General features: G+C 39.0%; 1 pseudogene across 1 annotated transcript; it reads left to right on the plus strand.

The window, feature by feature from the left end:
• Positions 1-2,721: 2,721 nt before the first annotated feature.
• Positions 2,722-5,779, plus strand: LOC306651845 (annotated as a pseudogene). The gene is made up of 3 exons (XR_013766782.1): positions 2,722-2,847; positions 4,140-4,205; positions 4,884-5,779. The product of XR_013766782.1 is annotated as an uncharacterized misc_RNA (transcript).
• The last annotated feature ends 8,546 nt before the right edge of the window (positions 5,780-14,325 follow it).

Consider the following 14,325-nt stretch of genomic DNA (forward strand, 5'->3'; position numbering starts at 1 on the left):
TTCTTCAGTTGAGAACACCTGGTCTAGGGCAATCAGTAAGGTTCGCATGTCAGAATTCCTTTTCTCCCCTTGGAAATTAAAACTTTTATTAAATGATTTTTATACAAAAGGGAATATGCAAACTAAAAAAACCCCTGAAAAATGGTAAGGAAAATATTACAAATTCAAATCTGTAGTACAACACATACAGCAATGATCATAGGAAAATTCAACATCTGCAACAGTTATATCAATAAAATCAAAAGCATTCAAATGAATGAATTAAATTCAAACAAATAATATTTTATATACTAATACTAACTTGGTATTGGATTCTATTTGTTTTATTTGTTGTTTATTACATATTTATTTTTGGGATTAGATTGCAATTTCCTTTACTCTCTTTATTAGGTTTAGGTGTCAATGTTAAATCTGTTTTGTAAAATGATTCAGAATTCTCCTTCCATCTCTTATCTTTTTCTATTTTATGTAATACTAAGATTATTGGTCTTTAAAACTGTGAGATACAGGATTCCCCCATGACTCCAGGTGTGCCTGATGCTGTTTTGTAGATTTGTTCCTCATTAATTTTCTCTATTTTCTTTTACAATGGACACGAGTACATTTAGGCTTTCTTTACTACTGAGCCAATTGTGGAAAGCAGTGATATTTGGGAAATTCACTATATCATCCTGGTTAACATACTTAATTGTATAGAGGCCTGCGAAGTAATGTCTTATCAAAAATTTTCTTCTATTTCAAAGGTCATTTTTGTCCTGATATTCTCATTTGTGCCTTTTTCTTTTTTGCTTGAGAGATAGTGATTTATTTTGTTAATTTTTAAAAATTCAGGATTTGAATTTATCAGTTAGATGCTTTCCATTCCGTACTTCATTTCTGCTTAAATCCTTATTATTTAGTTCTGTACTTTCAATATTTTTAACTAGTTGTTATGATGTTAATCATCCTATATGCAATAGCAAAGATGTCATTTGCTTGTTTTCATGTTGTTCAGGGCATGTTAGAATTCTTTAGATGCCAGCCGAGAGATCACTAGGATGAGTATGGACTGGTGGCATGATCTCTGCAGTAAGGCGAGGTTTCTCCTGGGTGTCTTGGATGTAAAGATACCAGAGTTGAGAGACACAGCAGGCTGCAGCTTCTAAGTCAGGTAGGAAACAGCGGACCAGTCTAGGGAGGCTTCCACCAGTGCACTGTGAATAAAGTCAGAGTCTGTTACCCTGCCCTAATCTTGTACTGCCTAAGTGACATAGCTGAATTTCTACCCCAAACTAATCTTGATTGTCTTTAAGGAGAGGATGCGTGAAATCTTCAGGTGAACTTGCTAAAGCTTGTTAGATCTCAGTTGGCTGCCAGAGTGATCTCCAGTCATCCTCAAACTTCACTATAATAAAACAAATAAGTATTCTTCACATTATTAGCCTATCCCATCCCTTCATTTATTTTATCCTATATCTACAACTTCCCATCCTCAAGGGGTGGAAAGTTGCTTTGCGAGTTTCTCTCCTACTTCTATACGTAACCAATCTTGCTCACTCTTGTTAGTGGTTCCACAATTCTGAGAACTGGGGAAAAGACACAGCGTTTGGGAACAAAAATTGGTAACAAGACCAGGCAGGTCTGGTGGGCTCTCCCTTCGGCAATGACTTTTCTAAGCTTCATGAAAATACTTAGCTGCTGAGATTTATAAGGGATTTGTTCCGGTTTTCACAGTAGAATAGTGCTCTCCTCTCTCCTGTGCCTGAGTTGTATCTGTGGGAGTTTGGGGGCGGGAGGGGAAGAGTCAAAGGCATTTGCTCAGGTCACCACCTTGGTTACCTCCCCATGTGTATTTTTTAAGTGACCAATAGAGTCAGGTGTCTAAAAGCAGGGGGAGGTTCTGGAAAGTGGGCAGTGGTAAGGGGACAGCATCTTCCCTGCTCTTGATAGTTCTGGGAGCATGAAGCTATCTTTCTGTATGCCCCACATACTTGTCTACTTCCCTCCCACACTTCTTTCCTTTGTGCAAAGCTAAACCTCTGATAATGAAATGGCCCTGGCCTAAATTTTCAAAAGCGACATTGTGTCAACCATCAGATTCTGGTAAGTCTACCTGGAACCCAGTATTTAATTGGGAATATTAAATAACTTTTTAAAAAAATGCAACATGACAGCTGGGGGTATAGCTCATAGGTCTTTGCCTAGCATGCTTCCAAATGAAAAGGTTTAATGTTGTATTTGTAAGAAAAACTTATGCTCGGGGCGTCAATGAAATAAAACCAAGCAAAAATTTTTCAAAGAAAATTCAAATCTCTATCTCGACTACTTGCTTCCCTACTTGATGATCCATCCCATACCCGTTATATGAAGGTCTGAACCACAGACAGAATGAACATCAGTGACTGAGTGAAGAAGTAGATAGAGGGACTAGGTGCATTGGGATAAAAGGAGAATGACAAGAAATTTCTCGCAGAGGCATTAATGGTCAGTAGTTCTAAAAGAACCTGCACCCCTGTCTGATAACCACAGAAGAATAAATACACAACAGAGAGTGAAGGTACCACATTTGACCTTCGGGTTTAGCAAAAACCAAAATGAATGACGGGACTTCACGCAGTGGGATTTAGGAGAGAGGGGGCGGGGGCGGGGGTGGTTGTGAAGGGAAGAAGCGGGCTGGCTCCTGACGCACTTTCTGTTGGTGGGAGGAAAACTAGGGACCCGAGCCCACTGATGACGTTTTTCTCACGTGATCAGGAGCCGACGTGTGCAGAAGTCCCTCTCCTCCAGGTACCAGCTCCCTATTGCCGCGGAAGAAGGCAGACTTCAGATTAAGGGACAGAGGTGGGCAACTGCCCTATAGACCTGCAGGTCGGTACAAGCCGGGGGTCGCTGAGGTGGGGATGGTAAGGGACAGAGGCTACAGAGGATCGCTTCCGCTTTCCATGCATTGCCCCTTTTCCACCCCCATTCATTTTGGCGCAGAAAATTGTGTGAGTGTTGGGGAATAGATCTGGGTAGCATCTTATTTCTCTGGAGAAATCTGGGCTTCTGACAGAAAGGAAATGTGAGAAGGAGTCATATTCCCAGGATAACTACAAATCCATCGCTGCCTGTGGACCCCTGGGGTAGGGATGACAGAAGGCAAAATCCTGCACGGATCCAGGATTGTATTCTCTCTACTCCTTTCCAGATGCCCACCCATTTGGTGCAAGAAATGGAGGGTTTGGTGATGGTGAGCTCCAGAGGGCTCAGGGGTAGAGAATGGGTCCCAGGTAGGATCTCCCAGGAAGCAGGTGATTGATCTGTATCTGATGGAAGGCCATGGAGAACACCGCGAGGAAATGGCCTATTCCCTGCAAGGTGGTGGGAGGAGGGCACAGGCTGTCACCCCAGGACGTGGAGGGTGGACCCTGCAACCCGTTCAGTCCTAAGTTGTTCCTGTGTCTTCTCCACCCTCCATCCATTTTGGAGCCAGAAATGATGGGCCAAAGGGGCCAGGGTTAGGGGGATATGTCAGTGGTGGGGGAGAGGAGGTGCTGCAGAGGGGAAGAACAGAGGTTTGGTTGGAGATCTAACACACTATTGAGGAGGAGTGGCTTTTGAACTAGGGATGATTGCCAGGAGGTAATATAGAACAAAAATTCTACTGAGTTTGGAAATGACTTGTCTCTTTCATTGCAGGAAAATGTGGTGTTAATGTGTATGTGGGGAGGAAGGGGGTGACAGGAGGGCTGTGGTCATTTCTGCTCAGGCTCCTGTAATCTCCATTTTCAGGGAAGTGGTGAGCTTTGTGATATCTGGGTGCAGATAGGGAAATGGAGTGTTTGGAATGCAGAAACCTGAGTGCAGTAGGATCCTCCTTCAGAACATCATGTCCTGAACCCCATTCATTTGAGCATAAGAAAAGGTGACATAGGACTTTTGGGGGGGATTCAGTAACATTGAAATACTTCATAAATAATTGTTCCCATTGCCAAGTAATAGATAAGTGAGAGTCTTAGGGGAATACTATAGAAGGAGAATCTGAGAAAGCAAGGGGAAAGGTAGAGGGTGATAAGAGTTGGATAAGATTTGACAAATAGTTTGAAAAAAATCTGTGTCCCAGTTGCCATTCACTCTCTCAATCCTTCATTCACCATATGTCTCCTGTCTCTCTACAGGTCTTCAGGTCTGTGATTGTGGACAGCAACAAAGAAAAGAGGAGAAAAGACCTGTGGAGACTGCAGGTCAGTGGGGGAAAGTAACTGCCCTGGGACCCCTGGGAATAAGAGTTCCTTAAGCCAGAGCACAAGTTGGGAAGGCCACTACCTGTCACCCTTCCTCCAATCCTCTGTAGTGCAGTTTCAGGATACATGACCTTTGTCAAGACCCTAAGGGAATATGATACTTTATGCCTGGTGAGGACAGAGGGAAGAATAAGGAATTAAGAGAAAGGAGGTTGTGGCATTTGTAATGTCCCTTTGGGATATAAGAATAGTCCCACAATCTGATAACTGGCCATTGTTCTGTCTGTAGTTTTTAGAATCTTACAGGTGAGGGGAGCATGTGGGAGGAGAAAACTGCCCAGGATTCCTTCCAGTCTGTGTAGTTTGGGAGTCCCCAGTTAAAACTGGCATGGGCATAGCCAAGGCCAGAGCAAATATTACTATCAAGTTTCTTCTCCACATTTCTCATTTTATCTCCTCCTGCCTTGTCTGCAGGAAGAAACACTTGTAGAAATTTCTGCAAGGTTGATTCATGTGAACATATATAAAGTGGGAAGGAAAGGATGGAAAGTAAGGGTGGGAGTGCACCTGGAAGGTGGGATAGGGTCAGGAGATACCTACCTCAAGAAAGGTAAGTACTATCAGGACTGTATTTCATTCACTAGGCCCTCAGTATTCAGTGTCTCCTCTTTGTCCTAGGACAGGAAAAAGAGAACATCTCAACATGGAAAAATTCTACAAAGAAAATGAAGGAAAACCTGAGAATGAGGGAAAGACAGAAGATGAAGGGAGTACAGAAGATGAAGGAAAGTCAGATGAAGAAGAGAAGCCAGACGAGGAGGGGAAGCCAGCAAGGGAGGGCAAGCTAGAGGATGAGGGAGAGCCAGATGAGCAGGGACAACCGAAAGATGGGGGCAAGGCAGAAAAGCAGGGCAAGTCGGAAGGTCAGAGCAAGCCACCAGGTGAGGGCAAGCCAGAATCCCAGGCAAAGCCAGCCAGCGAGCCTCGGGCCGCCGAAAAGCGCCCCGCTGAAGATTATGTGCCCCGGAAAGCAAAAAGAAAAACGGACAGGGGCACCGACGATTCCCCCAAGGACTCTCAGGAGGACTTACAGGACAGGCATCTGAGCAGTGAGGAGATGATGAGAGAATGTGCAGATGTGTCAAGGGCTCAGGAAGAGCTAAGGAAAAAACAACAGAAAATGGGTAGTTTTCACTGGATGCAAAGAGATGCTCAGGATGCGTTCGCCCCAAGGGGCCAAAGGGGTGTCAGGGGAGTGAGGGGCGGAGGTAGGGGCCAGAAGGACTTAGAAGATGTTCCATATGTCTAATTCTTTGGCCTTTAATTACAATTTCTCTGATGGGATTATTGCCAGCCCTGCTTTCCCTGGCAGGCATTTGCCGGGCTATGTGCTTTAACCTTATGCTGATACTTACCTTTAGGTGTCACTCTTGTTACCAGCAGACTTTTGACCTAACTATAGTGCTGTCTTTTAGTAGAGGATTTTCACCCATGTGCATGGAAGAGATGTTCATGGTTTATTGTAAGACAACAATAAAAACCAGTTTTTCAGAACCACATATGCAGTATCAGGTAATTTTTGAAAGAATATATATTGTTACATAATATATCCATGCACAGGGGAAACTATAAAACTGAGTAGACGAAAGAAAAATAATGATTTTCTCTGTGTGGTGGGATTTTTTTCCTCATCTATATTTTTTTCACTAAAAAAATGTTGTTTTTGTCATGAAGTAAACGCTAAAATATAAACAATAGGAAACCAATGTACATTAGACAATTAAAATAATTATTTGTTGAGTTTATGAAGGTAGGAAGACACTCAAATTGTTTTCAGAATACAAAATGACAGGACATTACCTCTAGGACTTGAGGTTGGAGTAATCAACCTCGTGGTTCCTAAAGGTCCGTTGTTTAAAGGGACAGTGTGCTGTCTGTGAAATGGGGAGAAAAGTTCTAGGCCTGCGGACTAGATCAGATGCAGTACCAAGTGCAGGAGCTGTGTTGGATTAGCTCCTACCTTCTGCCCTGCACTAGCAACACTGGATTAAACACTTGAGGGAGGGCTGAGGGAGGCATCACCTGTGTCCAGCAATAGGACCCAGAATCTGAGAGGTAGGTGCATCCTTCCCTGGGTAATGCCATATCTGCTGGGCATTGTGCCCCTTCTCCAGGATCCTATGCCCTTCTGAGGGTCCCACTACTAGTGGTGGGCTGGAGTCCTTGAGGTAAGAAAACCCCTTTCCTTTCCCTAGAATCCCCGGTAACTTAAAATCCACTATATTACCTTCTGAACTGAGGATAACATCCCTCTTTTAACTTTATAGTTCATCTTGACATGAGATATGAAGAAATGCTTTGTAATACATTGAATAATATTTTGTCAGGCATTATAATTATCCAACTAGACTTGCTCTATTCAAAGCAAAGTATTAATATTACTTATTTTGTACTCTTCATAATGGAAATTTAAATTAATTCAAAGGGCTTGGGGTTTCGCTCACTGGTAGATGGCTTGCCCCAGTATGTCAAGGCCCTTGGTTTGATCCCTAGCACAGCAAAACAAACAAGTTAATTAATTAATTAATTACTAAATAAACTGAGTCAGAAAACCTCAGTTCTTCGCCTAGTTCTGCCCTCGATTAAATATATAACCTTGAGCATGTAATTTCACTCTTTAGTAATTGAAATTTGCCTCTTAAAAAGGAACACAGTAGGAGAGGAAGTATACCATAATTCATTGTTAATTGATTTAATATTGGCTATAGTAGTGATTTTCAAAGCTTGCTAGCTACTATCTGACCACCTACATCAGTATTCTAGCTATCTTATTGAAAATGCAGAATCCTGGCTTCCATATTAGACCTGATACATCATAATCTTTTCTGATTTGTCTCCACAATATGTGTCTTCCACTTTTAGTTCAATTTGATTCTTATCAAGTAGATACATGCACAGAATTTTAAAATATAATAATACAAAACAATTTATTATTAAAACTGCAATCTGCCTTGCCATTTCTCATTCCAATCCCTAGAAGCAACTACTATCAACATTTCAGTTTTATTTATCTCCATATTTCTGAATAATATGAGCATGCTGCTATCTTTAAAAGATTTATTGAAGTGCAATGCACATGCTATAAAATTTACCCCTTTAAAGTACACAAGTTGATGGGTTTTAGTATGTTAGCAAAGTTCTGAAACCACCACATTGCCGAGTTCCAGGATAGTTATTTTCATCAACATAAAAAGAAACCCTACACCCACTAGCACATAATAGTGTACCCATTACACCATGCCCCTAGCACCCAGCAAGCACAGATATCTTTTCTGTTTCTCTGCATTTTCCCATTCTGGAAATTACATATAAACAAAATCATGATATGCGGCTTCTTATATCTGGCCTATTTTACTTGCCATGTTTTCTAGATTCATCCCTGTTGCAGCATATATCATTACTAAACACTTATGTACAAGTATTTGTGTTAAGTATGTTTTCAATTTTCTTGGGTATATACATAGGAGTGGAATTGTTGAATTTTGTGATAATTTGTTGTTTGCTGGAGTCATCTAAGCTTATATACACTAAGGTAGCTAACAACTCCAAAGCCTCAGTGGTGTAACATGACAAAGGTTTATTTCTCAAACTTTATGAAATTTGGGGATAGAGAAACTCTGGAGCACCTCAGAGACCCAGACCAAGTACACAGTTGATGGATTTTATGATGCCACTGCAACAGAGCAAAATAATTCCTAGAGATCTCACACTCATTTTTTACACTGTGGTCTAAGAATGACATAAATCACTACTGTTCACAGACTACTTCTACATATTTTAAGCTCCTTGAGTTCTGACAAGCAATTTTGAGAGAGGTTTTATTATGCCCTCTATATAGGTGACTGAATTGAGGCTCAAAGAGGATAAGAAATTTATACAAGGTCACATAAGGGGAAGAGCCCAGAATGAAATCCAGTATTATTTGGCTCTAATGTGACACCCTTAATAAGTATTTTTTGCAAACTCAAGAATTTAAATTTTATCTGCAGTCACAGTGGTTACAATAAAAAATGATGAGTTTGAAAAAATAACTTTTATCTGCACTTTATTGTCCAATCAGTTCTTTAGGATGCCAGAAAGTAGTAGTTTACTCAGATGACAAATTTAAATAACAATGGCACAATGACATTGCGTCCTCCGCTATCAAGGCCTTAAAAAGGCATTTTCACACCAATTCACAGCTTGACTACACTAGCCCTCAAATTATGAGCTGTGTCTGCAGAGAGTGTGGGTGTTCAGAAACGTGGTGACACCTCTTTTCTGTTGAGCTGTAAGACTGCACCTTCCTACAGACAGGCCTCCCTCTGCCTAAGGTCTTATACTTTTGGGCCTGGGATGACCTGAACATCAGAAACACTTCTCAAAGCAGACACAGAACTGGGGTCACCATGAAAACCCCCAAAATACCCATGCAATACACAGGCCCTTCTGGGAGTCTAAGCAAGGAAGGTTGGGGTTATTTTCCCAACTACATCTCTACCCTAACTGTTCTGGTGACTCATTCACTGGACCCTGAGAGAAGAGTACAACCCTCCAACCTTAACCACACATTATCTGGTCAAAACTAGATTGTAACTGTTTTTGACAGAACAAGTACTTTAAATTTTTATGTGATGGAATTTTATTTCCATCCCTATGAAAATCTCTGTATATCTGATCCTCTTTTTCTTTAAGTTGTTGATTAATCTTTATTTATTTACTTATATGTGGTGCTAAGGATCAAACCCAGTGCCTCACACATGCTAGGCAAGCATTCTGCCACTGAGCCACAACCCCAGCCCTGTCTGGTCGTCTCTAGAACAGGAGAAATGTACAGTTTTATGACTAATAAGGAAGAGAGTTACTGTCATTGAATACTATTGAACCTATCACACCCATTCCTGTTGAGCCAATAGATGATGGCCAATGTTGCTAAGAAAGACCATATAAACAGGAGATAGCAACTTTACTTCTCCCTCATTACCCTCCCAAACCTAAGAAATGCTTCTGTAATAAGGAGGGAAATGTTCCTGAGAAGAGGCCCCAACTCCTTATATACTACAATCCACTATAGCAAGAGTCTGGGCTGTGATATCACCAAAACTCAGGTTCTCATGCCAGCTTAAAATGAAGACCTGATTGATTAGAAGATAACAGAATGTCCTTCCTGCACTCCAACACCATGCTAAAAATATTGAGTAAAAATGCCTGAAGAAGGTAGCAAGAGATAGATTTTTCCCCCCTGGGGAGTAGCACGTAAATTCAAATGGAAAAAAAACTAAAGACAAATGATAAAAAACATAAATGCATCCCAAATTCTGACTATATTAAAGTAAATATCCACAATTATATATACAATGGAATATTACTCCACCATGAAGAATGATAAAATCATGGCATTTGCAGGCAAATGGATGAAACTGGAGGATATCATGCTAAGTGAGATAAGCCAATCTCAAAAAACTAAAGGACGAATGATCTCGCTGATAAGCGGATGAGGACATATAAGGGGGGGTTAGTGTTAGGGTTGGGGTAGGTTTAGGGTTAGGGATAAGGAGGGTGGTAAGAATGGAGGAAGGAAGGACTGTATAGAGGGAAAAGAGGGGTGGGAGGGGTGGGGGGGAAGGGAAAAAATAACAGAATGAATCAAACAATATTGCCCTATGTAAATTTATGATTTTTAATTAAAAAGTTTAGCAAAGGGGCTGGGGTTGTAGCTCAGTGGTAGAGCACTTCTCTAGCATGTGTGAAGCACTGAGTTCAATTCTCAGCACTGCATATAAATAAAATAAAGGTCAATTGACAATGAAAAAAATATTTTAAAAAAGTTTAGCTGAAGGAAAGATATGAACATACCCAGGGTAAAATCCATTTACCTCAGGGATTACTGCCTTATACCCCTCCAGATTTCAAGTAAAAATTATGAGATATACAAAAAGGCAAGAAAATAAAACATCATGAAGAGACAAAGCAATCATGGGAAGCTGAATCAGGGCAGAGATCTTGGAGCTATCAGACAGGGAATTTAAACTCATGATCATTGCTCCACTCTAGCATAGCAACATGAGGATATCTGGAAATCCACTCCCCAGTGAAACTGGTATATATATACACAACCATTTAAAGTCTTTCGAAGTGACCCTAAGGGCACACAGCAAATAAAGAAACATTTCATCAAGAAAATCTACTAAAACTTAATAGGAACAATGAGAATCTGTGGCATTATAAATAAGACTTTCTCCTTCCCTTTTCCTTTTCCCACCTGTCTCAGCATGACGAAAACACTCCAAGAACAGAGTTCTCTCTCTCTCTCTCCCAACCTCACAATGGAAAGATAAATCATAGTATATTTCCAGATGATAGAACTTCTCATTCTACCTTGAATTATCCATTACAGAGGCCAGGTTTTGAGTAAATTTGGTTGAGTGGTAAGGACTCCCTTCTGCCAAGTCCCTACTCATTAGAAAGTTGCTTTATCTTTAGCACAGAGTGCTGAAAATATAGGGGTCTCCAATTGCCTGGGAGAGACAAGCTGGAAAGACCACCCCCATATCAAGTAGCCTGTTTCTAAAGCAGGAGTATCACTCAGAAAAAATTGTGCCACTGTCCCTATCCTTAGCTCCAGGGCTTTGGATCAGACATTTTGCTGAGGGAGAAACAGGATTTCAATAAGAGAGCTCCAAATTTCTTTTCAAAGGAAGCGACTTCATTTGCCATATGGTGTGGAGAAGTCAAAGGGTAAAGGTGCTATTAAAAATGGAATTAGGGAAATGCAAATCAAAACTACACTATTCATCTCACACCAGTCTGAATGGCAGTCATCAAGAATAGAAACAATAATAAATGCTGGAGAGAATGTGGAGAAAAAGGAGCACTTTTACACTGTTAGTGGGATTGTAAATTAGTACAATCACCACGGAAATCAGTATGGGGGTTACTTAAAAGAATAGACATCAAACACCATATGACCCAGCTATACCACTCCTTGTTATTTATCTTAAAGAATTAAAGTCATCAGACTATAATGATACAAGTATACCCATGTTTATAGCAGCACAATTTACAATAGCAAAACCAGCTGAGGTGTCCATCAATGGATGAATGGATAAAGAAAATGGGGTATGTATACATGATGGAGTTTTATTCAGCTATAAATTAAAAAAAAGAAATTGTGTCATCTGCAGGAAAATGGATGGAACATGAGAACATAATGTTAAGCAAAATAAGCCAAACTCAGAAGGTCAAATATTGTATGTTTTCTCTCACATGTAGAAGCTAGAAAGGAAAAAGGAAAAGAAAGTTTTGAGGGGGTACTGGGATCTAATGGAAATTAAAAGGAGATCAGTAGAGGAAAGAGATCAGGAGGAGGGAGAAGGGGAAGAAAGGCGTGTTGGGGAGTGATATTGACCAAATTATCTTGTCATATTGTATATATGTGTGAATATATAACAACAAATTCCATCATTAAGTACAACAATAATGCACAAATAAGATGTAGAAAAAATGGAGGTTGTGGTGAAAAACAATTAAGAGGTCAGTAGATTTATTAGAAATATTCACTAAATGTTAGGCTAGCTAATTTACCAGAGAGAACCAGGGAAAGACAGAGGTACATAGAGTTCCCCTGGGGCCAAAACAAATGTCAAACACTGATCTAAAAAACTGTCTCTGAAAAAGAGTCCAAATTTAATTCTGCAAATCTGCAAATCTGCACAGCATTTGTGGAGCACTCTGTGCATGAGTTCACTATTGAAAATAATAAAGCAATCAGCTGGCAATTAGTGGATCTTAATAGCCAGATGTTTTTAGAGAGACATGGTCAAAGTCAGGATTGCAAAAACAAATTGACTGTGTCCTATGAAGAGCGATAACATAAGAGGCTTCACCCATCAAAGAGGTCGAGGAAACAGACATCAATAAAATAACTGGAATAAGAAGTGAGTTTATCAAGGTCAACATGGTCAACTTGTCATATATATATACCAAAAGTGAACAATTCAAATTTGAAATTTTCAAAATACCATTTACAAAACACCAAAAATTGATCACTTAGGTATAACTCTAACAAAATATGCATGGGACCTATATGCTGAAAACAATAAAACACTGAAAAAAAAACCAAGTAAGACATTTTAAAAGGAAAACGTATTTCTTGTTCATAAGTTGGAAGAGTCAATATTCTTTTGTTTTCTTTTTAAAAATTATTTATTTTTAAATGTTTTACAGACTGCATTTTGATTTATTGTACACAAATGGGGTACATCATTTCATTTCTATGGTTGTGCACTATGTAGACTCATACCATTCGTGTAGTCATACGTGTACGTAGGGTAATGATATCTGTCTCATTCCACCATTTTTCATACCCCCTCCCTCTCATTTCCTTCTATATAATCCAAAGTCAGCAATTTTAAGAAGTCAGTACTCCTCAGTTTGGTGTATATCCCAATGAAAATCAAAATAAAATTTTCTTGTAGATACCAACCAGCTAGTTGTAAAATTGAAATAAAAAGTCAAAGAAAGCAAAACAACCAAACATTCTGAATAAAAAGAACAACGTTGGAAGGCATTTACTACCCAATTTCAAGACTTTCTATAAAGCCATAGTAACAAATACAGTGTAACAACAGAATAATAGTGGGTATATAGATCAATGGAACAGATTAGAAAGCTCAGAAACAAACACACACAAATATAATCAATATTTGACAAAGAATGCACAAAGGATTCAATGGAGAAAGAATTATCAAACAAGTAGCACTGAAACAACTGTACATTCATCTATAAAAACAATGGCAACAAAAAACTTAAATCATACCTAATATCTTGCACAAAAGCAACCAAATAATATCATAGACCTAAATGTAAAATGCAAATGCAGAACATTTCTATAAAATAGGAGAAAAACTGTATGATCTTGGGTATGTTGATATTTTCAGATATAATATCAAAAGGTAGAAACTTGAAAAATTGAACATCATAAAAATTAAGAGCTTTCACTCTATGACATTGTTATGACAATGAAAATACAAGTCACAGGCTAGAAGAAAATATTTGCAAATCTCATTCCTGATAAAGGGCTTTAGTCCAGGAGACATAAGTAACACTTAAAGTCCCAATATAGAAAAACAATTCCCAAAAATGAATGGGAGAGAGTAAAACATGAACAGAAATTTCATCAGAGAATATATGCAGACAACAAATAAGCACATGAAAAGATACACGTCATCATTAGTAAAGAGGGAAATACATATTGCAATCACAATTAGATACTACTATACACAGAATACAGTGGCATAAAATGAACAAGCAAAAAAAAAACCCAGAATGAAACAATAGTAAATACTGGTGAGGTTGAGAAGCAAAAGGGATTCTCATTCATGGTTTGTGGAAATGCAAAATAATATAGTCAGCCTAGTGGATATTTTGGCAATTTCTTATAAAGATAAATATATAATTACCATGCAACCCAGCTATTTATTTATTTACCCAAGTGAATGTAAAACTTAAGATTACACAAAAACCTGTACATAAATGTTTATAGCACTTTTGTTCATAATTGCCCCCAAATGGAAACATTCCAAATGTTCTACAACTGGTAAAAATATAAACCAACTGTGGTAACATCTATAAAAGTGGAACACTGTTCAGTAACTAAATGAGCAAATGCTGCTTCATGTATGCATCTCTAATGTAATCTTCTAAGTGAAAGATGCCAGACTCAAAAGGATAAGTGTTTTATGATTACATTTTAATGATATTATGAAAAGGCTGATCTACAGAAATGTAAAAGACCCTATTAGGAGTAGGGGTGGGGAAGAGCACCAAGTGGTTTCTCACAGGAGTACATAATCACCCTGCTTAAACTATCTGACCTATATATTAGTTAAAGAAATAAGTAAATAAATTATAGATATGGGTCACCAAGTTTCTCATCATCAGAGGTAGAAGCAAAAATGAGCAAAATGAATACCTGTGGTAATGTATTTGAGTCAATGTGTCAGTAAGAACTTATGCATATGTATATATAAAATAAATTCAGGTATGTATATACAGTGTAGTATAATACAGGCATGCATTT

Source organism: Sciurus vulgaris, assembly GCF_902686455.1.
Source record: "Sciurus vulgaris genome assembly, chromosome: X".
Lineage (NCBI taxonomy): Eukaryota > Metazoa > Chordata > Mammalia > Rodentia > Sciuridae > Sciurus > Sciurus vulgaris.